The following is a 24,130-nucleotide window of genomic DNA, read 5'->3' as shown; positions in this document are numbered from 1 at the left end:
TGTGGCTCTGTGCCTTCTTTTTTATATTCTGTTCATAAAAATGTTGAGTTTTGTGAATTGTAAAGGCAGGGGAAAAATGAATTCCCTGTAGTATTGATCACACACTAATGAACTTGCCCTTATATAGATGTTTGACTCATGAGTTAATAAAAATGACATAATGGTTTCACTTGTGTACAGTTGTCTGGTTACTCAACCCCTGTACACTTACCTATGAGGTTAATGCTATTTGAAATTCGTGATGGCAGTTTTTAGGTTCTGTTTTATGGGACATATTAAAGAGAGATTGGAGAGGTGGATTGTGAGTGTGGTTACAGCTAGAGTAGGAAAGGGCTTGAGGTTCCTTTTCAATAGATACTGTATCAAGTGGTTTCATGCATTAGGCAAAGAATATTAATCACTGTTTTCCCTCTGAAATTTACACATGAGACCTGAAATTTCCCTGCAGTGTAGTTCATTCCGATTCATAGTGACCTTATATAAGGTTTGCAAGGCTGTAAGTCTTTATGGGAACTAAGAGTTCATTTTTCTCCCACAGAGCAGCTGGGCTTGGAACTTATAATTTAGCAGTCCAATGCTTACTTGAAAATTTCCCATATATTCAAGATGACCTTGCAAATGTTAAGTTTTCCATCTTAGAGATATTATTATTATTATTTTAGTTACTCAAAAAGGACATGAATAAATGACTCAGATAACTCAGATGGCTTAAAAGAACAAAGCTTGAAAGTCCCACTTTGTAAGTTGTGGGTATTTCTCTAGGGTGGGTACTTAGAAATGGAAGGGCTAAATTGAAGGGCACATTCATTTTAATTTTGATAGATATTGCCAAATTCTTCACAAAAAACACCCGCCTATTTCTCCACCAGGATTGCATGACCAGGCATGTTACATTGTATTGTTACTAGCATTGGATTATGCTAGTATTGTTTTAAAATTTCTCTAATTGAAAGTGTGGAGTATTTTGATTTAATTTATATTTGCTTAATTTCCAATGAAGTTAAGCTTTTTATTGGTTCATTTTAAAATAACATTCTAGTTTCTGAATTAAGTTACAAAGTAAAATTTAGTATGTATTCAATCAGTAAATGATTAGTGTATACATGGTAATGATTGATATTTAACAATACTGAAGTTCATAATATATACTACGAGTCTTACAGTGGATCAAGTGTGTATATGTAGTAGTAAGTACTTTAATCTTTGTGTCACCATTAGAATAAAATATAGAGAGGCAGCATAACATAGTGGGTAAAAGATGAACTCTAGAGTCAAATTCTAGAGGCAAAATTTTACTTCTAGCATTTATTATGTGATGCTGGGAAAATTACATGACCCATTTGTTTCAGATTCCTCTTCTATAGAGTGATACCAAAATTTATAAAGATAATTCATGTCTGTAAAGTGCTTAGAATAGTACTATTTGGATGTTTATGAAATGAATGTTTTGTTGCATGTTTGGGTGCATGTAATTCTTCAACCAAGTAGGATCTTGGTGCATTTTTTATAAAATATAATACTTCAAGATGCAAAGATATATCACAGCTCATGGTATATCTTTGAGTATTCAAAGTGTTCATGTCACATACTGACTTTATGCTTATAAATATCTATATACAATTCTAAGTATCTATATATTATTCATCTTCACCACTGGATAGGTAGCATCATGATAAATGGAGAAAAGGTTGAAGTTATCAAGGATTGTGTCTTGTGTAATTCCACAATTCTTGCATTAGGTAAATTTTCTGCAAAAACTCTAATCTTTAGAGTAGTGACAATCAAGACTGTTACTTTGAGGACAAAGGTGCATCTGACCCAAGCCATGATATTTCCCATTGCCTGTTAAGCATATAAAAGTTGGACATTGAATAAGGAAGACCAAAGAAGAATAAGTGATGCATTTGAATTGTGCTGGAGGAGAATATTGAAAGTACCATGGACTGCTAAAAGGACAAATTGATCTGTCTTGGAAGAAGCATGGCCAGAATGCTTCTTAGAGGAAAGGATTGCAAGAATTCAGCTCATATACCTTGGACATGTCATCAGGAGAGACCAACCCTAGGAAAAGGACATCATGCTTGGTAAAGTGGAGGGCAGCACAAAAGAGGAAGGCTCTGAAGGAGATGGATTGAAACCGTGGCTGCAACAATGGGCTCAGGCATAGGAATAAGTGTAAGGATGATGCAGGGCTGTGCAGTGTTTTGTTCCGTTGTGCATAGAGTCAGAACCAACTATATGACACCAAATAACAATACACAATGAGTTAAACTGATTTTAGTGGATTCTTTTCTTGCTTTAAAAAAATGTATTCTCCAGTATGATTATTAAATTGGGGAGAGAAAAGATACTTAAAAATTTTTTTCTTCTCGTCACATGAGTTGGTAGGATGATTAAAAATTGTTTCAAATATTCCTAAGATGGGTCCTTAGAAACTAAAACTATAGACTAGAGCAGTGGGTGGTAGTATATGTTAGAATGGGATTCAAATTCAACTCTTCCACCTGACAATATCTTGAGACTGAAACAGTTTCCCCATACAGTTGATGTGAGAAAAAGTTGAGGTAATATATCAGCATATGCACAGTGCTCAGATCAGTTCCCTGAGTACTGTAAGTGCACCATAAGTGGTGCTTATGTAAGTAGCATTGTAAGTGATGCTACGATAATAATTGCCGGTCACCTGTGCTCTACTGATAATCATGTGATACCTTTATCATTGTAGCAGGCATCCCTCCAAAAAAAACAAAAAACGAACTCATAGTGGTTGTAGTGGAGTGAAAATTTTTTAATATGACTCACCCAAGTCTCTAATTCCCAGCAAGTGATTAGGTGGGAGTATGCAAATAGAGTGTGTGTAACACAAATGTAGGGGATTGGTCAGTTTTCATTACAACTCTCGCCCCCCTGGCTATACAGGTGAGCCATTCTTTGAAGCAGCAACAGAGAGAAAGCTTCAGAACTTTTTGAAGAGCACGTTCAAGATCTCTGTCTGAAGTGATGAGACCTGATGCATGAAGACTCAGAGGAGCAGCATGAAGACTATGGGGCCCAAGACTAGAACTGTGGAACAGAACAACAGGCAGGCTCCCTTCCTGGACCATGGAGGCAAAGGTTAAGGGACCATGTGGCTGAGAGACTGAGAACCTGACAGAGACTTGACTATTGGCTGATAAGACCAATGACTACAAGGGGGTACCCAAAATAACAGGAATTGTGCTGGACAGAGTGGAGCTTTCATAGTATGCATTTTTCCCACTAGATGAACATCTAACAACTTGCTCTGAGTTCGTGCACCCAATGGTGTCACCTGGGAAGGTTCTCTCTGGTCACAGTGAATTTTTTCGTCAAAGCAGTTTTGCTGGAACCTTTTTTGTGTGTGTGATGGTTCTTACAGATCTTACAACAATCCATACATCAGTTATATCAAGCATATTTATATATGCATTGCCATGATTTCCAAAATATTTTCTTCCTACTTGAGCCCTTGGTATCAGCTCTTCTTTTTTCACCTCCCTTCCCACCCTTGTGACCCCTTGATAAATAATTATTATTTTTCATATCTTACAACCATTGCTGTCTCCCTTCACCCACGTTTCTGTTGTCCATACCCCTGAGTGGGGTGGGGTGGGGGTGGGATTATACGTCAATCATTGCTATCAGTTCCCCCTTCTGCCCCTACCTTCCCCCTACCCTCATGATTTTGCTACTTCCATTATTGGCCCTGAGGGGTTTATCTGTCCTGGATTCCATATGTCGAGAGCTCTTACCTGTACCAGTGTACATGCTTCCGTCTAGCCAGATATGTAAGATAGAACTGAGGTCATCATAGTGGGGTGGGGGGAAGAAGCATTAATGAACTAGAGGAATGTTGTATGTTTTGGCGGCACTATACTGCACCCTGGCTGACTTGTCCCTTCCTTGTAACCCTTCTATGAGAGGGTGTCCAATTATCTACAGATGAACTTTGGGTCCTCCCCTCTGACCCCTCTTGTTTGCATGGTTATAGTTCTTTGTTTTGGGTCCTCTGATGCCTGATACCTGATCCTGTTGAAACCTCATCATCACACAGTTCTGGTGTGTTTCTTTCCTGTGGACTTTGTTGCTTCCCTGCTAGGTGGCCACTTGTTTAACTTGAAACCTTTAAGACCCCAGACACTGTATCTTCTTTTTTTTTTTTTCAACCCCAAATGTTATTTATTTAATACAATCATCACAGGGTGCAAATGGAGACTTAATTTAAAAAAACAAACACAACAGAAATGACAGCACAGCTTGAGATAAGAGTTCTACACAGACATCAAGGGGCGGGGTGGAGGGAGAACAGACAGCTACAGAAGAGAAGAGAACACAAGGACAGGGACGGTCAGGGCTCTTGGCTGGAGACTTGCTTTGAGTAGGTTTCCTGCAGGTATTTCTTAAAGGCTGTGGGGTTTTTCCAGAGTTCCGCAGCATGTGTGTTCAAAGGGCTGTTGATGTTGGGCTCTCCCAGCAGGCTCTGCATGGAGAGGAGAATCATCCTGACGTCATGCAGGGCAGACCACTTGTCCTTCAGGATGTCCAGGCAGATGTTACCCTGAGTGTCCACGTTGGGGTGGTAGCAGGGGGTGAGGAACTTCACTGTGGGTGCATTGTAAGGGTAGCCACTGGGGAACTCCAGGGAGAGCTATACCTCAGGTCTTCATAGACTGTACCAGCTGCTCCATGGATGGTCCCTATCCACTTGAAAAGGTTGTCTGTTTCCGGATAAGGCAGAGATAACTTTGTCGCCAGACATCATGAGGGTCATCAGCTCCTGTTGTAGCCTCTTGCCCACGGAACCCCAGGCTGCGCCCCCGCTGGGCTCAGCTCCTTTCCAGGCAGCTACGACACTGACTGCGGCTGGATCGCGGTTTTGGGAGGCCATTCGCCCGGTGTTGGCAGACGGGATCTCCGGAGACTGGAGGCAACTGCCGACACTGTATCTTCTAATAGCCGGCCACCATCAGCTTTTTTTCACTACATTTTCTTATGCACCCATTTTTACTTCTGTGATTGTAGAAGGTGAGGCACAGAATGCTAAATTGTTTTAACAAAATGCTCTTGCGTGGAGGGAGGACTTGAGTACAGGCCCAATGTCCATCTGCTACCTTGATACTTAACATATAAATATATGTGCATAGATCTATATTCCTATTGTTATAGATTCATATATTTACATATGTACATGCCTATATTTATACTTCTTTAAATGTCTTTTGCCACCTAGTGCTTTATTCCCTTTCACTTTCCTCTCTATCTTCTTCAACCTTCATTCAGCTCTCAGTAATTCCTCTTGGCTACATTGCACTTGATCAAACCCACACCAGGCATTCTACACTCTCCTTGGTGATGGCCAATTTGAGAGAACAGCTGCACGCGGCTGTGAAGTTATGTTTCTTGCTCGGCAAAGTTGCCACAGAAACTTGTTGATGCTGAACACAGCTTACAAGGACAATGAGATGGGAAAAACTCAAGTGTACAGGTGATTTTCTTGGTTCAAAAAACATGAAATATCAATTGATAACAAACCTCATTATGGATGTCTGTCAATTTCCCGAAAGGATGAAAATGTCGACTCATAGTACATTTGGAGTTCATTCCACCAGGTCAAACTGTTAATCAAGCTCTCTACTTAGTGGTTCTGAAAAGATTACCTAACAGTGTGCAATAAAAGCCTGGTTTGTGGCAGACTGGTGACTGATTTTTGCCACTGTGCCAAGGCGGCCATCTCAGTGTGCCAGTTTGGGGCACAAAAACAGCATGCTTTTCTTGCCCCACACACCCATGTTCACCTGACCTTGCTCCATGCAACTTCTTTTTGCTTCTGCGAATGCAGTGGAACATGAAAGGATAGCGATTTGATGACATAGAAGAGGAGAAGGAAAAAATGATAGAGGTGCTGTTAGCCATCCAAAACAGATGAGTTTGAAAAATGTATTAAGTTTAATGGAGAGTACTTTGAAGGTGGTGAGGTTATTTTGTAAAAATAAGTTAAATACATAGCTTGGGAGGTGGTTCTGGTTTTGGGGGGTGTATCCCCTTGTATATCCTTAGTGCTTGCTGATCTTGATATGTGGTAACCTGTTCACTTCCCTTATAAACTTCCTTAATTGTGAGTATTGTCTCTGAGTTTTGTGTGGCCAGTGCACGCACATAGATGTAGAGTGACATGGGAAGAATAGTTGATGTCAGACGGTAAAGAAGTATGGAATGGAGAGGCATGTCTGACCCCCCCGACTTGTGGTAATGGTGAAGTCAAAGGAAATCAGACATGCCCCCCTCTATTGTCATTTACTGCAATCTTATTGCAAGACAGAGTAGAGTTGTCACATAAAGTTTCCAAGTCTGAAATCCACAAAAGGAAGCTGACTAGCCTGCCCTCCTCTCGTGGAGCGGCTGGTGGGCTAGGTCTGCCAGCTTTCCCATTCACAGCAGAGCACTTAACCACTGCACAGTGGGGTCCCTATAGCAGTCTCATGGCGTCATGAATGTTTGCTTCTGGATTTAACCCTCACTTTACTATAAATTACTTGAAGGCAAGAATGTTAAGTCTTTTGTGGCAGATGGGGACTGGGTTTTCAAAGGTATACACTGGTTCCCATAAGCCTGTTATGTCGGATTACCAGTTTTGGCCTCAGACTGTTTTAAAATTGAATTGGTGGCCACTTAAGAGTTAGAAAGTTTTACATTAAGAACAGGATTCCTGGCTATTCCCAAAGATCAGAAAATTCCTGTACCTGTGAGTCTCAGATAATGTTATCTCAGCAATCAGCTGTTCTGGAGTAGCAGTTCCCTCCTCACATGGGGAATGTTCTCTGTTGACACACTGAGCAACAATGGGCTCACATAACAATTGTGACATTGGCACAGAACTAGACATTGTTTCTGTTCTGTTGTGCATACAGTGCTATGGGTATGAACTAAGTTAATGACACGTAAGAAGACTACCCAGTAATGTTTTCTCAAGATTGATGCTGAATGTCTGAATTGACTTGATGGCAGTGACATATGGTTTCTTCATTTGCATGTCACATTCACTCATTTATTTCATTTAAATTTAAAATTGCTGATACAGTGAATATCAGAGTCTGGAACTTAAGCAGTGCTTAACAAATGTTCTAGGAATTGATGGAATAATGATTGAAATGCTTTAACAAGCTATTAAAGCACTGGAAGTACTTACTTGTCTCTGCCAGGACATTTAAGAAACTGCTTACCTGGCAGATTTACTGATACAGATCTATATTTGTACCCATTCCATAGAAAGGAACCCCACAGACTACTCAAAGTATAGAACTACATCATTGCTATCACATGCAAGTAAAATTTTGCTGAAGAACATCCAACAATAGTTACAGAAGTTCATTGTCCAGGAACTTGCAGAGGTTCAGGCTGGATTCAGAAGAGGACTGGGAACAAGGGGTATCATTTCTGATGTCAGATGGATCTTGGCTCAAAGCAAAGAATGCCAGAAAGATGTTTACTTCTGTTTTATTGACTATGCCAAAGCATTCGACTGTGTGGATCATAACAACTACGGACAACCTTGAAAAGAATGGGAATTCCACAATACTTGATTGTTCCCATGTGGAACTTGTTCATGGATCAAGAAGCAGTTGTGAGAACAGAACAAGAGAATACTACATAGTTAAACGTTTGGAAAGATGTGCCTCAAATTGTGTCCTCTCACCCTACTTCAACCTGTATGCTGAGCACATAATCAAAGGAGTTGGATTATATGAAGAAGAATGTGGCATCAGGATTTAAGGAAGGCTTAGTAACAACCTTATGTAGAAATGCAGATAACACACCCTTGCTTGCTAAAAGTGAGGAGGACTTAAAGCACTTGCTGGTGAAGATCAAGGAAGAAGACCCTACTCCTCCCAACTGGACCAAGAGGTAGATCATGATTAATGGAAAAATGATTGAAATTGCCAAATTTTTCTATTTCTTTGACCCACAGTTAATGCTCATGGAAACAACAATCAAGTGATGAGTTGAATTCATTAAATCTGCACAGGACCTCTTTAAAGTATCGAGAAACAAAACTGTTACTTTGAGAACTAAGGTTCTCCTGACTCAAGGCATGATATTTTCAGTCTCCTCATATGCATGTTGAGAGTTGAAAATGAAATAAGGAAGACCAAAGAAGAATTTATGTGTTTGCATTAGGTTGCTTGTGAAGAATATTGAAAGTACCATGAAGTGCCAAAAGGACAAACAAGTCTGTCTTAGAAGGAGTATGCCAGATTACTCCTTAAAAGCACAGATGGCAAGACTTCATCTTACATACTTTGGACATATTGTTTAGAGAGACTAGTACCTGAAGAAGAATATCTTGCTCGGTAAAGTAGGGGAGCAGCAAAAATGAGGAAGGCTATCGACAAGATGGTTTGATTCAATAGCATCCTCTGGGCTCAAACACAAGAACAGTTGTGAGAATGGTGCAGGTCCAGGCAAGGTTGCTTTCTCTTCTGCACATGCTCACTATGTGAGTGGGAACCAACTTGATGACAAGAGCCAGTGTTTGATGAATAGTTGAATGAATGAACCATAAACATATAGGAATATAGGATGTTTTCCAATGTACGAGGTGAGACGGATCTATGGTCTGCTTTAGCAACAGTTATCTTCTTAATTAAGAAACATGGGAGGCACTTTGGGTTAGACATTGGCAGCTAATCACAAGTTCAGTGGTTACCTGCTTCTATAAAGATTGATAGTCTCAGAAACCCTAAACAGGGTTGCCATGAGTCATAATTTGGGTTATTCTCTTAGTTAACACATTGCGGACGGATACCGAGTTTACTTGTGTTTCGTGTGCCGTCTGTTATGGACGGATCTCAGATAATTCGTGAAGCAGCACGACCCTGTGTTCATTTCAAGCAATGGAAAAAAATTTCCTACCACAGCCTGTAGAGTGTGCACTGCCCATCGAAAAAGAAGTCAAACCAGCTACATTTGCAAATTTTTTAAGATACCGCTTCACAGAGAAAAAATGTTATACAAAGTACCATACATTTAAAAAGTACTAGGAACCTTTGTTTATATAGGTCCTATGCTAACTACAACATATGAAATAATTGTCACTATTTAGGGTAAAGTCTCCACAACTAATCAAACCAAAGGGCTAGGAGATCATTTTTGCACAGTGTTTCAGGGATAAGATTTGCACACTGCTTTGTTTCTCAATGTAGTTGAATAGTGTAGTTGTAGAGTATAGTAACAATAGTACACTGTATCACAAAGCAACATATCAACAATGAACACTGGGGAACAAAGAATGGATTTTTTGTTTGATATACTGTACTTATTTTTACTGGTTTTCAGAGCAATATGGATTATGTTGATTATTTTTACAAGAAGTTTATTGTTTCATGAAGATTATAGTTCATAAAAGTAATAATGTTCTGTATACATTGCAAAATATTGTTTAATAATGTGAGACACTATATATTCAAAAACTGAAAGTTATATATATATGATGAAAAGTTGATGAGATGTAAACCCATTTATGGTTTAATGCAAACAAAACCTAATAGCCAGAAAAACTACCTGACCACTTGGGTAAGTGGGTAAAAAAAATCTGGTCTTTAATGTGTTAAGAGTCGTAGTAGTGCAGTAGTTGAGTGCTTGGCTCTAGGACAGTGGTTCTCAACCTTCCTAATGCTGCGACCCTTTAATACAGGTCTTCATGGTGTGGTGACCTCCCAACCATAAAATTATTTTCGTTGATACTTCATAACTATAATTTTGCTACAGTTATGAATTGGGCGACCCCTGTGAAAGGGTCGTTCGACCACAAGTTGAGAATTGCTACTCTAGGAGGAAGGTCATTCCTTGTTTATTTCAGCTTTCAACCACACTTGGCACTGCTGGGCTGATTGATGTCTCTATTTCCATTGTTTGCCTTTTTCTTCCCCTTGTGTTTCTGCGTCTAGTTTGCTCTTTGTTAAATCCTTTTATTGGGGGCTCGTACAATTCTTATCACAATCCATACATCCATCCATTGTGTCAAGCACATTTGTACATTTGTTGCCATCATCATTCTCAAAACATTTGCTTTCTACTTGAACCCTTAATATCAGCTCCTGATTTCCCCCCTCCCTTACTACGCTCCCCTCCCTCATGAACACTTGATAATTCATAAATTATTATTTTGTCATATCTTACACTGTCCAATGTATCCCTTCACCCACTTTTCTGTTGTCCATCCCCCAGGAAGAGGGTTATATGTAGAACCTTGTAATCAGTTCCCCCTTTCTACCCTACCCTCCAGATATCGCCACTCTCACCACTGGTCCTGAAGGGGTCATCTGTCCTGGATTCCCTGTGTTTCCAGTTCTTATCTGTACCAATGTACATAATCTGGTCTAGCCAGATTTGTAAGGTATAATTGGGATCTTGATAGTGTGGGGAGGAAGCATTTAAGAACTAGAGGAAAGTTGTATGTTTCATCGTTGCTACCCTACACCCTGCTTGGCTCATCTCCTCCCCACAACCCTTCCGTAAGGGGATGTCAAGTTGCCTACAGATGGTCTTTGGATCTCCACTCAGCACTCACTCTTATTTAAAATGATATGATTTTTTGTTCTTTGATGCCTGATAGCTGATCCTTTCGACATCTCATGGTCACACAGGCTGGTGTGCTTCTTCCATGTGGGCTTTGTTGCTTCTGAGTTAGATGGCTGTTTGTTTACCTTCAAGCCTTTAAGACCCCAGATGCTATATCTTTTGATAGCTGGGCACCATCAACTTTCTTCATCACATTTGCTTATGCACCTGCTTTGTCTTCAGCGATCTTCTCAGGAAGGTGTGCACCATGGAATGCCATTTTAATAGAAAAAATTCTTGCATTGAGCTCTTTTTATTACTCAGATGTGAGTTATAAAATCACTTTATAGAACCATTCTATTTGAGTATGGCCTAATTAACAGAAAAAAGAAAACCTGATTTCCAGATAGGATCACATCCACTGCCATGGAGTTGATTTTCAGCTCATAGTCATCCTATAGGACAGGAAAACTGACCCATTGATCTTCCAAGTCTTTAAGTCTTTATGGATCCTGATTTCTATATTTCTGGGCCAAAAGGACACTGGATACTGGTGAGTTTCAAACTCCACAAACTTTTGGTTAGTAGCCATTGAGCTCCAGAGCTCCTTCCATAGGTGTAGAGTCTAACATTTCAACTCCTGTTTTTGGAGAACACATCCATAACAGCTGTTCCCATTATTCATGTTTTCATTCATTCAACCATCCAGCTGAGCATGCAAAAGGAGTGGTAAAGTTGGAGCGTCTGGGAATGATATTGTGAAATACTGGCTCTCAATGGGTGTGTTTACTTGAATGCCATCATTCTCAAAAATAGATATCCTTGGCTTTATTCATTGCTGGGGTAATGTTGTAAATGGATAATTCATGACACTATTTATTCAATTGAGCAAAAACCTACAAGCAACTCTCAAATGTGTTTGAAGATAGGTATCTGTTATCAGAATCTCTGAAATCTAATTTTGAGTTAGCAATCAGTATAGCAAACTTGGTTAGTTTTCACATGATAGCAATTTGAGATTTATGATTATTTAGTCTAGTTGAACAAAAACAATTCTGAAATATATGAAGGAAGTGTCATCCAAATAAATGAACAGTCAGTATCATGCTCTTGAGATTGTGGTGGGGTGATATGAAATAGAATAAGCTTTTCTACTTAATCATTTTTAGGATTATATCATTTCCACTGCCATCAAGTCAGTAACTTACAGAAACCCCATAGAACAGAAGAGAACGCTCCTGTGGGTTTCTGTGACTAAATCTTTACAAAAGTAGAAATCCTCACTCTAACTGTAGCAGCCTGAGGTGTCCTGCCAAACTGGTTCGCTACTTACTTGGCCCAGAAAACCCTACAAAATTCTGCAAATCAAGAGGGCCGAATCTCCAGGTCCACTTCAGAAACACCTGTGAAAGTGCCCAGGCCATTAAAGCCATGCATATCCGGAAAGCCACCACATACTTGAAAGATGCCACTCTGCAGAAGCAGGGTGTGCCCTTCCAACGTAACAATGGTGGCGTTGGTAGGTGTGCCCAGGCCAAACAGTGGGGTTGGACCCAGGGTCGGTGGCCCAAAAAGAGTGCTGAATTTTTACTTCACATGCTTAAAAATGCAGAAAGTAATGCTGATTTTAAGGGTTTAGATGTGGATTCTCTGGTCATTGAGCACATCCAGGTGAACAAAGCCCTGAAGATGTGCCACCTGTATTACAGAGCTCTTGATGGGATCAATCCACACATGCGCTCCCCCTGCCACACTGAGCTGATCCTCACTGAAAAGGAACAGATCGTTCCTAAACCAGAAAAGGAGTTTGCACAGAAGAAAAAGATTTCCCAGAAGAAACTGAAGAAGGAAAGACTCATGGCTCAGGAATAAATTAGACTTAAAATAATAAAATTTAAACAACAGAAAAAGTAGAAAGCCTCATCTTCCGCCCCACCCTCAGCAGCTGGTGGTTTGGAACTGCTGTTTTTGTGGTTAGCTGCCCAACACATAATTCGCTATGCTACCAAGAGACATTACCTCAGAGTTCCATTGATTTTTCTTGTGGATTCTGCTTGTTACCTACTTAAGAGAATTTAAATCTCAGTTGCTTAATCTGTTAAAAAAGAAAACCTTCATTGACTAAAATAATATTAGTAAAGTATATATGTTTGTGTGTAGGAATATATACAAAAAGGGAGTTCAAAGGGTTCATAGAAAAATTCCATTATCTTTTATTTCCATTTTCCCATGTTTTTGGAAATCCTCTGTGTGGATATACACACTTGTGTTTGTGTGCTGTGTGTTTGCACATATTTGCATTTATATATCCAGACACACATACATATATGTATATGTCATATGGATCTTGGCTCTAAGTAGAGAATACCAAAAAAAAGTGTTTACTTGTGTTTCATTGATTATTCCAATGCATTCAATAGTGTAGACCATAATAAACTGAAGATAACTTTGAGAAGAATTGTGCTCATTCAGAACGTGTATGTGAATCATCAAAAGGCAGTTGAGCAGATAGAACTAGGGAATATTGTATGGTTTTAAATCAGAGGTGTGTGCATTGGGGTTGTATCCTCTTACCATACTTATGCAAATCTTCAGAAAAGCTGGAATATATATATATATATATATATATATATATATATATATATATATATATATATATATATATATATAAAGAGGAATATGGCATTGGGATTGAAGGAAGGCTTATTAACAACCTTCGATATGTACATGACACAACCTTGCTTACTTAAAGTGAAATGAACTGAATCCCTTGCAGGTAAAGATCAAGGATTTTAGCCTTCAGTCCAATGTAAGATTTTTAACTTTATATTCAGTACAATTCAATGTAAAAAAGACCAAAATCCTCATAAATGGAAAAATAAGTAACCATGATAAATAGAGAAAAGGTTGGAAGTTGTCAACACTTTTATCTTACTTGGATTCACAATCAGTGTTCTTGGAAGCAGCAGTCAAGGGGTCAATAGACATATTACATTAGATAAATCTGCATAAGAACTCCTTAGAGTATTGAAGAGCAAAGATATTACTTTGAGAACTAAGATGCACTTGAGACAAGCCATGGTATTCTATATTACATTATATGTGGTTGAAAGTGAGACACTGAATATGGAAGACTGTAGAAGAATTGATGCATTTCAATTGTGGTGTTGGTGAAGACTATTGAAAGTACCAGGTACTGCTAACAAAGATTAACAGATCTGTATTGGAAGAAGTATGGCCAGAGTGTTCCTTAGAAGTTAGAATGACAAGACTTCATTTAACATACTTTGGAGATATTGTCAGGAGAGAACAGTCCCTGGAGAAGGACATCATGTTTGATAAAGTGAAAGGGTGGCGAAAAAGAGGAAGGCCCTTTGCTAGATGGATTGCCGCAGTGGCTGCATGAATGGGCTCAGGCATAGGAACAATGGTAAGAATGGCACAGGACAGTGCAGTGCTTTGTTCTGATGTGCAGAGTCACTGTTGGTCAGAGTCAACTTGATGGCACGTAATAACAACTCTTTAAGGAAGTAGAAAGTCCCACCTTTCCTGAGGTGTTGCTGGTGGTTTCTAAACTTGACCTTATGGTTGGAGCTGAGTTGTTGGCACCTAACAACATAAGTAATTATTTACCACTTGTCTGTCACTTTTTCATACTATGATGGCCTGTGTGTGCCTATGATGCTGGAAGCAGTATCACTGGTAATTTCAGATGCTAGCAAGTTCACCCAAAGTGAAGAGCTTTCATTGAAACTTCTAGACTATGAACAGACTACAAAGAAGGAATTAGCTGTCCAGTTTGGAGGATTTAAATGCTGAGATCTTTATACATAACATTGAATCATTGTTAGATACTGAAGGCCTAATGAATTTGAGGAAGAGCTGCTTTCTCGGATGTTAAAGCATCCCTGGGATGAATCCTACCTGGTCATGGTGGATGATATATTTTATATACTTTTGTATTCTATTGGCCAATATTTGGTTAAGGATTTTTGCATCTATGTTCATTAGAGCTATTGGTCTGTAATTCTTTATACCTGTGGGGTCTTTGCCCTATTTGGGTATCAATATAATGCTGACTTCGTAAAATGAGTTTGGGAGTTTGCCATCCTGTTCTATGTTATGGAATACTTTGTGAAGGATTGCTGTCAACTCTTCCCTGAATGCTAGGTAGAATTCTGCTGTGAAACCATCTGGCCATGGGGCCTTTTTTGTTGGTAGGTTTTTGATGACCCTCTCTATTTCTTCTTTTGCTATGGGTTTGTTGAGGTTGATATCTGAGATAATCTAGGGAGAGACTGTTTTTCCAAATATTTAGACATGTCTTCCAGGTTTCTGAATTCATTAGAATGTAAACCTTCATAGTACTTTGTAATTATCCTTTTAATCTCATTGGGGTCTATTGTTATTGCCCCTGTTTCATCCCTCATCCTGGCTATTGGTGTTTACTCCTTTCTATCTTTGCTAAGCTTTGCCAGAGGACTGTCAATTCTGTGAATTCTTTCATAGAACCAGCTTTTAGCTGCATTTAGCTTTTGCATTGTTCTCTTGTCTTCCCACTGGTTTAACTCCGCCCTGATTTTTATTATTTCTTTTCTCTTGCTGTTGGAGTGGTTGTTCTGCTGACTCTGTTCTAGTTGTTGGAGGTTTTGTGTTAACGTTTCTATCATACGCCTTCTTTTTTCATGTATGCATTTAATGATATCAAGCTACCTGTGATAACTGCCTTTGCAGTGTCCCATAAATTTTGATACGTTGTATTCTCATTCTCGTTAGTTTCTGGAAACTGCCTAATATCCTCTCTGATCTGGGCCTGTACCCATTCTTGTCGCAGGAGATCGTTGTTCATTCTCCAATTGGTTGCCCTTGCTTTTCTGGACGCCCTCTTATTAATCTCCAGGTTTACGGCATGGTGATCTGAGAAAGATATCTGGTTAATATCTATGTGTTTGAATTTACTCAGGCTGGACTTGTGTCCCAGCATGTGGTCTATTCTTGAAAAAGACCCATGTGGATTTGAAAAGAATGTGAAACCCTTTGCTTTTGAATGGAAAGCTCTATAGCTGTCTATCAGACCCTGTTGCCTAATTACATTGTTTAGCTGGCCTCTTTGCTGAGCTTCTTTCCCAGTGATCTGTCTTTCTCTGATAGTGGAGCGTTAAAGTCACCTACTATGATTGTTGAATCCGTGATTTCTTTTTTCTTCATCTTTTTAATAGTTTGACGAAATTCGCCGCAACATTGTTAGGATCGTAAATATTCAATATGATTTCTGGTTTACTGAACCTTTGAGCATTATGTAGTGTCCATCTTTGTCTCTTTTTATGGTTTGGATCTTGAGGTTCATTTTGTCGGAGATTAAGATAGCCACCCCTGCCTTTTTTGAGTTACAATTCCATTGGTAAACTTTCTGCCAACCCTTTATTCTTAGCATATTCTTGTCTGTGCGCTTAAGATGTGTCTCTTGCAGGCAATAGATTGATGGATTATGTTTTCTGGGCCAGTCCTCAAGCCTTTTTCTTTTAATGTACGAATTGAGTCCATTGGTATTCAGAGTTATTGTCACTAACTGGATTCGTAGTTGCTATACCCTGTTTTGTGTTTTGTGTCTTTACCTATCTCACTTCATATCACTGGGCTGTGTTTGAGTGGAGAGTTTCTATCTTGTCCTGCTTTCCATCTTAGACCCTGTTGTCCTGGTAATTGTTGCTGGCATGTTGGCTTTTAGATGGAGATGGGCTATATGGTAGTCTCCTGTTTGTTCTTGGTGGAGGTTGATCCTCTGACCATAGTGAGTTAGCCAGTATCTTTCACAGGGTTGGGTGACTTGCAGCATATTCTTTGAATCTTTCTTTCTCCTGGAAGATCCTTATCTCACCATCTATCTTAATGGATAACTTGGCAGGGTACAGGATTCTAGGGGAGGCATTTTTTCTTTCAGTTTTTAGAAGATGTTGCTCCATTCTCTCCTCCTCTTCATGGTATCTGCTGATAGATCTGAGCATATGCCAGCAGCCTAGTGACCAGAGATGTCCCAGGAATCGGGTCCTGTATCGCCAAGGCCCCTGCTCAGGACAAATGCGTGGGGTGGGGGTGGGGGGGATTTTTCACTCAGAGTCCTATCACTAGGCTACCTGGATACCAAACCCACTTTGTTGGAAAGAGCTCTCAGAGTTTCAGGGTCTCCTGGTCCGCCATCTTCCCAGAATCCAGAGCTGCTTTCTCAAAGTAAATTGTATCATCATGACATGGGTAGAATAAAGCCTATGGGAGTAAGTCTTTCAAAATCTTCATTTGCTGATGGGACATGACTCAAAATGGGAAGAAACAGCTGTAAAAATCTACTAACAGTTGGAACTTAGAATGTACAAGGCATGGATTTAAGAAAATTGGAAGTTGTCAGAAATAAAATGGAACACAAATATCCATATCTTAGAACTTCGTGAACTGAAATAGACTTGGACTAGTATTGGCCTTGTTGCATCAGAAATTCATATGGTTTACTATGCTGGGAATGACAGAATCAAGAGCAGACTTTGTCTTACAGTATTTAGGACATGTTGTCATGAGAAACCAGTCACTGGAGAACGACATCATGCTTGGTGAAGTAGAGGCATAGCGAAATAGAGGAAGGCCCTAGACAAGATGAATTGACAGTGCTGCAACAGTGGAAACCATTGTGGGGGTAGCTCCCATCTGGGCAGTCTTTCACTCTGTTGTACATAGTGTCATATGAGTTAGAACCAATTCTGTGGCACCTAACATATATAAAATAATTATGTATTTATCAAGAGAGAATCTTTTCATTTATTCTCTGTGTGGAACACTTTCGAACTTGCACCTTCTCATTCAAGTTTCAGCTTCTAAAATACAGAATCACTCTTCATAGTACTACTGTATGTACTTGTGTATAAGCCAAGTTTTTCAGCACACACACACAAAAAACGTGCTGGAAAACGGGTTCGGCTTATACACGGGTCAGTGGTACCCCAGCAAGGTGTACCATCTCGCAGGCGATTGCCGTTCCTCTGCTGTTCATTCAAAGCCCCACTCACACTACAGGTTTTTGAATGTTTGTTTACTCACATCTAACCAATCAGAGCCGTCCTATGACATGGATGGCTCCAATTCGCAGAAGCACCTGTAGTGATTCACTTACACTGGCAGCTGAACTGGTAAGGATGTGTTTCTGGCTGCACTCTGTCTCTCTCCTCTGATCTCTGTGTTGATTCACATCCTGCATTTCCCACCCTAGGCTTATACTCGAGTCAATCAGTTTTTCTGGTCTCCCAGGTAATAATCAGGTACCTCAGCTTATACTTGTGTTGACTTATATTCGAGTATATACAGTAATTAAGAAATGTCCTTGTTTATTTCCATCAACCTAATCACTTAGAATAGCTTAAATATAAGCTCAATGAAGGCAGGTCCTCTGTCTCTTTTAGATACGATTATAAAAGGATGACTTCAATAAATTAAACTTAATATCAGAGAAAGCATCAAAAGAAGATAGAAGAATACAGTTACTGAACCAAAAGAATCGCCAGTACTGAAGGAAGATATTCAAGTTGTCCTGAAGACATTGGCAAAGGCCAAAACTTTGGGCATTCATGAAATACCAATTTGAGATTCTTTAGCAAACATACACAACATTGGAAGTGCTACTTGTTTGTGTCAAGAAATTTGGAAGACAATCCATTGGAATCTAGAAATTATCAAATAGTATCATTAATGTCACAGACTAACAAGATTTTGCTGCAGATAATTAAAAAATCAGTGCAATTGTGCATTGATAAAGAACTTCTGGAATCCAGATCCCAAAGAGGACTTGGAATGAAGACACCCTTACTGATCTTGGCCAAATGCAGAGGACACCAGAAAGATGTTTATCTGGGTTTATCTGTATTTTATCAACTTGGTATTTAAAGGTATTTGACTGTGGATCACAGCAAATTATATGTATAACATTGCAAAGAATCTGAATTTTAAAACAATTAAGCCCATTCAGAAGATACACATGGATCAACAGGAAATCATTGTAATAGAACAAGGGGTGTACTACATGATTTAAATTAGTGTATATGGTAGAATTGTGTACTTTCACCTCTTTAGGCCATTTAACAAGTAATCTAAGAGGCTGGATTGGTGGAAGACCGATTAACAACCTATACATGATATGATTGTTTGCTGCATGTACTGGTGAAAGTAAGACTAAAGCTTGTAACATAATAATGGAGAAGAAATTGAGGTTGTCAGCAATTTCATTCTATGTGGATCTCAATCAGTGCTGTGGAAGCAATCATCAAGAAATGAAATAATATATTTGTGATTGAACAACAGTTCTGCAATGACACCTTTAAAATTTTAAAAAGCAAAGGTAACACTTTGATGACTAAGGTGCATCTGACCCAAGCTGTGATCTTTTTTAACTACTTCTTAGTAATGTGAAAGCTAGGAAATAAATAAGATAGAAGAATTGATGCATTTGAATTATGGTATTGGAAAAGAATTTTAAATACACTGTGGAATGTCAGAGAAATGAATAAATCACCCTTTGAAGAATAAATCGATCTTAGAAGCAATTCTCCTTTAGAAGCAAGTAAACTAGACTTCATCTTGCTTGTTTTGGACATGTCATCAGGAAAGACCAATTACTGTAAAGATGTCATGTTTGATAAAGTGGAGATCTGGACAAACTAGGGAAACTCAGTGAGGTGGACTGAATATCACAATTAATTTAAATCTGCCAGTGATCATGAAGTGGCACAGGATCGGGCACTTTTGTTCTGTTATACATAAGATCTCATGAGTAGAGGCCAACTCAATAGCAGCTAAACAACAGCATGTAAGTCAATGTTACACTTTAGCAAAATAATACTTGCCTACCTTGCCTACTCAGTGGTAGCCCATGATTAATATTTCTTTATGTCAGGTAGGTAGCATTTACGTATATTCTACCTTTTTTTTTTAGAGATAAAACCATCAGCTTTAATTTACATTTCTTGGGTAACTTTAAAATAACTTTTAAAGTAAAAATTTAAGAGTGAAAAATTTATTTAACCACAATATTTCTACTTTTATTTTTTCTGCTTTTATATTTTAAGAGCTATAAGGAAATATGATCGATGTCATGTAGTTTAATCAATAAAATGTTTTTCTGCTTTAATGTTTTCAAGATATTGTATATTACCTAATAGAGTAACTCCTAGTTACATACAACAATTTAAAGTTCCTTAAAATTAAGATTTTGTTGTTGCTCACAGATTAGCCATATTTCAAATGTTCCATAGCCACATGAGGCTAGTGACTTCTCAATTGGGCAACATGGAAAGTTCAGTTAGTACTAATAAACTATCATGTAACTAATTCCTTATTCTTTATTTTTCCCTATTATACATTAAGCCTTTTTTTTCTAAATATGAAAGTGAAGTTTAATATGTCCAACTGGAAGTTCAACTTTTGCTAGCTTCCCCAAAATCTCATTTCTCTGAAGTGGTTGTTTTACCAACTTTATTCTTAAATCAATATTTTCTTTTTTCTTTGTATTTTATCCTTTAAGATAGTACCTGAAAGTTTCACCAAGATTTAAAATTCTAAATTTTATGTGAATGAATACAGTTGAAGTAATGCCTTTCGATACTACTCACTCTTTAAACTGTCTCTGTGCCTTTTACAATGAAAAAATACTTAATAAATGGTGATCCTCCCCCTTTATCTTATTAAGTAAATTATATGGTCCTTTTTATGGAATCCTCCATAGTTAGAAATGTAAAACAGCAATTTCTTGGTTCTATAGTATGACATAGTTCAGAGCTGAGATTAGAGAAACCCCATAGAGTTGCTAATACTTGAGGGCATCCCCAACTAGAAAAGTATGTGAATTTAGGCATGGGAGGAAGGAAGGATCTGCTTTAAATTTAGTGTAGGGTCACTGAATCTTAATGATAGATTAAACAAGGGAGGTAAAATAATGAATAGGGGTATGCAGTGTGTAGCACTAATACCAGGAGTCCTTGGTTTGCGGAGTTTTTTTAATGTCCTTTCCCATATGGTTTTGAATAGGGTAGGTTGTGGCAGAGATGAGCTAAGGAATAGTTTTGTTAATGAATAAATAGGAATAATTTTTTTAAAGACAGGCTGTTTATTTAGAATGCCTGATTATTTGATGAATCATATGATTAATTTTATTAAATTACAATAAGTGCAATTGCTGAGTTACTCCTGATATTTTCTTTCTAAAATAACTAGCCACATTTTAGAGCTAATCTTTACATTGAATTTGGATTTCTAACTACTATAATTAGAAAGCAATGCTCAGCATTGGCAATTGCAGTTCTTAATAAAGGTTTTGTGTGAAATAGTAGACTTTGGCCTTAGTGTCCATTCATATTGATAGGATCTTCGTTAAATTGTCATTAAGAACCAGTAGATAACTTTACGTAACTTTGAGAGCATTAGTTCATTTACCTTGGCACAGTCTCTTGTTTTGATGCCTATTCTCTTTTAGAACTGTGCCCTGGCCCTTTCACTTACACCCATCTTCTCTTTCAGCTCAACGCTGTTCTTGGAAAGCAGCAAGTTAGAATAAAAAAAACTTGACCAAAGCACATTTGAAAATATCTCTCAGAGCTGTTCTCTGGAGGAGCTTTCTTATTTCTGAAAGGAGAGGTTAAGTAGGTTGTCGCTGGTGCCACAGTTAAGCAGAATGAGGGCCAGTGTAACTCTCCTGACTCCAGGCCCGAAATACAAACACTGCCTTAGTTGTTCCCAAACTTTCTCCTTGATGTGGGTGACTTGAATGGTTTATTTTTACTTGATGAGCCACACCCCCAGACTACTTCAGTATTCATGGCAGAGCCCAATACTAAGTCCTTTTGTTGTCTTTTTTTTTTTTGTGCGTATTTTTGTTAACAAGAAACGATAAAATCATGCGAGACCTGATGACAGACAAGTTCTATTGCTCATGGTTCCCACAACGTTTTCAGCATATCAGAGAAAGGGAGAGTCATGGATGTGCAATGTAAAGTAGCTAAGTCAACACAAATATCTGAGCACTAAGATTATTAGCATCTATTTAATTTTGAAATTTGCTGCAGAAGTGATGGCCCTTGAGGAATACAAGAAGAATAAAGAAATGATTTAATAATTTATTTTTTACAAAAATCTGTATTATCATCCTGATTTAGGCATTAACTAATAGAATACATTTTAGGCAAACAGTTTAATTTCTCTGTGTGTCTTTGGATCTGGGTTATGAGTTTGTTTTAACACATGATATCAAAATGACAAAAATATAATTCTGCACATAAATTAGCATTGTAGATCAATGACATTGCTCAATATCTTATTCCTATAAATGCAATTATATTATAAAGCTTACAGAAGTTACAAATAAAGAATAGAAAGGAATTGGCAAAAGTGTCCCTAACTTTTAAGTGAAGAAAAGCTAGAATAACAAGGTATGATTCAGTGACTATATATTGGCAAAGTTCAAACAGGCTGAGAGTGAGTGTCTTCATATTCTTTTTTTTGGAGGACAGTTCTCTTTATTGCTCTGGGCAAAGGGTGCTCAGGAGCTCTTGGTGGGGTGAGTCCACACATCCATGACTCTAATATTAAGATGGGATGAGGGACATTCAAAAAAGTTTATAAATGGAAGAAACTTTATCTGTCACAAAATAAAGTTTATGTATTATTTTATGATGTTATTCTTTTGTTACCTGATTTTCCTTGTTATTGCCCTTTCTTCCTCAGCTGTATGTGACACTAGGAACTGCCCTTTTACTGTGAATGCAGCTTTCAATTGTGGAAACAGTAACAAGTTGCTATTTGCTCTGGCTCTTGTCCTTTCTCCACAACGCTTTAGTGAAAAGTTGACTGTCTATAACCGTGTTTTCGTTGCCTGTACAAATGGAACAGCTGCGAAAAGAATTCCTTGCTTTCGTGACAAAGAGCTTTGCTTGTAGTTGGTCACTGTTGTTGCCATTTAATGACCACTGTTCAGAGTTAATGTAAATAGCCTCATGGAAATTCTCAATTATAAAAGCACGAGGTAGAAAAGAATGATAAAGATAACCAACCATCTTATAAGAGAAGGAATTCAAGTTAAGGAAAGATATGTTATAATGAAAGAATCTAGACTCGGAAAATTACTTAATTTCTCTGAGCATCAGTCTCCTCATTTGTAAACTGAATATAAAAATACGACTCCACTGCCATTGAGGCGAGTTCCTTTGCACATCAGGGCAATATTGCTCTCGAGGACAAGGTCTTAATTGACTGATACAAGGTGATCTCTCACTCTCAGCTAGCATGTAAGCCAAACTCACTGATATTGAGTCAGTTGGGACTCACAGTGACTGTAGGACAGAATAGAGTTGGCCCCTTTCAGTTTCTATGACTAAATCTTTATGGGAGCAGAAAGCCTCATCTTTCTCTCCTGAAGTGGCTGGTGAATTCAAACTGTTGACCTGTGATTTGCAGCCCAAGGGAATAAATAACCCACTACAATACTAGAGTTCATTTTGGAAAGGCAAAAATACACAAAATGATTTTGCCTTTCAAATGGTTCAGACTTAGGAATAATGCATTTCCTGACATCACTCTAGGAGCCCTGGTAGCATAGTGGTTATTATGTATTGGGTTGCTAACTGCAAGGTCAACGGTTCAAAACCACCAGCTGCTTTTTAGGAAAGAGACAGGGCTTTCTACTCCTGGTAAGTAAACTCACAGGAGGCAGTTCTACCCTGTCCTCTCGGGTCACTCTGAGTCATTATTAACTCAATGACAGTGAGTTGGTTTCATGTGTCTCCCAAGTTTATGTAATGTGACCAAAAGATCATTGCTTGTGGAGATCTGCTTTTACAGCAGAGTTCATATAGATATCATATATAGATTCAATCATAGTCAAATAATACCACACATAAGCCTTTAGACAGAAAATAGAATTGACTAATGAAGATTTTCAATTAGCAGAAACTTAGTTTAACCAAAGAATGCTTATATAGTTGGTAGTGATGAGGCAGCACCTTCTCTCACTTAAATATGGTCATTGACTATCTACCGTATGTACGTTAGTATAAGCTGAAACATTATCAACTGAGGCACCTAATTTAACCACAAAACTACATTAAAAATGTGCTGAAAACTCAACTTATGCACAGGTACATATGGTAAGAAAAATTAGTGCTTCAAGGAGTTCTGTAATCAATAATTATTAGTCATATAGATTCTCAGAAGGGAGAGCTGTAGAATCAGCTCAGCTATCTAGGAGAGTCCATAATTCACACAGTCTATAATATTGACTCTTAAACTTTGGCTTCTCTCAAAATTACCTGCAGGTCTTATTTTACTACACAGATTGCTGGCTTCTGGCTTTCCCTTATTGGGGTGGGGCACAGGAATATGTATTCCTAATAGATTATAGTTTTGATAATGATACTGCTGATTCCAGCACCACACTTTTGAGAATTAACAAAAAAAATAGTTGCTTTATTTTATTCACTTGTGATTTTATCTCTTGCAAGTTTAGAATTTCTCTAGCAATCCTTTTTTT

The 24,130-nt window shown here is 38.3% G+C and overlaps 1 protein-coding gene and 1 pseudogene across 1 annotated transcript in view; one reads left to right on the top strand and one right to left on the bottom strand.

The window, feature by feature from the left end:
* FAF1 (Fas associated factor 1) overlaps nt 1-24,130 on the top strand; it is a 504,460-nt gene that overhangs the window by 247,587 nt on the left and 232,743 nt on the right. The gene's annotated exons all lie outside the window — the stretch shown is intronic.
* Nucleotides 4,367-4,906, bottom strand: LOC142435522 (ubiquitin-conjugating enzyme E2 C-like; annotated as a pseudogene).

This window comes from Tenrec ecaudatus, chromosome 1 (assembly GCF_050624435.1).
Source record: "Tenrec ecaudatus isolate mTenEca1 chromosome 1, mTenEca1.hap1, whole genome shotgun sequence".
Taxonomy (NCBI): Eukaryota; Metazoa; Chordata; class Mammalia; order Afrosoricida; family Tenrecidae; genus Tenrec; species Tenrec ecaudatus.
Note: the sequence above shows the minus strand (reverse complement) of the source record. Positions and strands in the feature narration are given on the sequence as shown.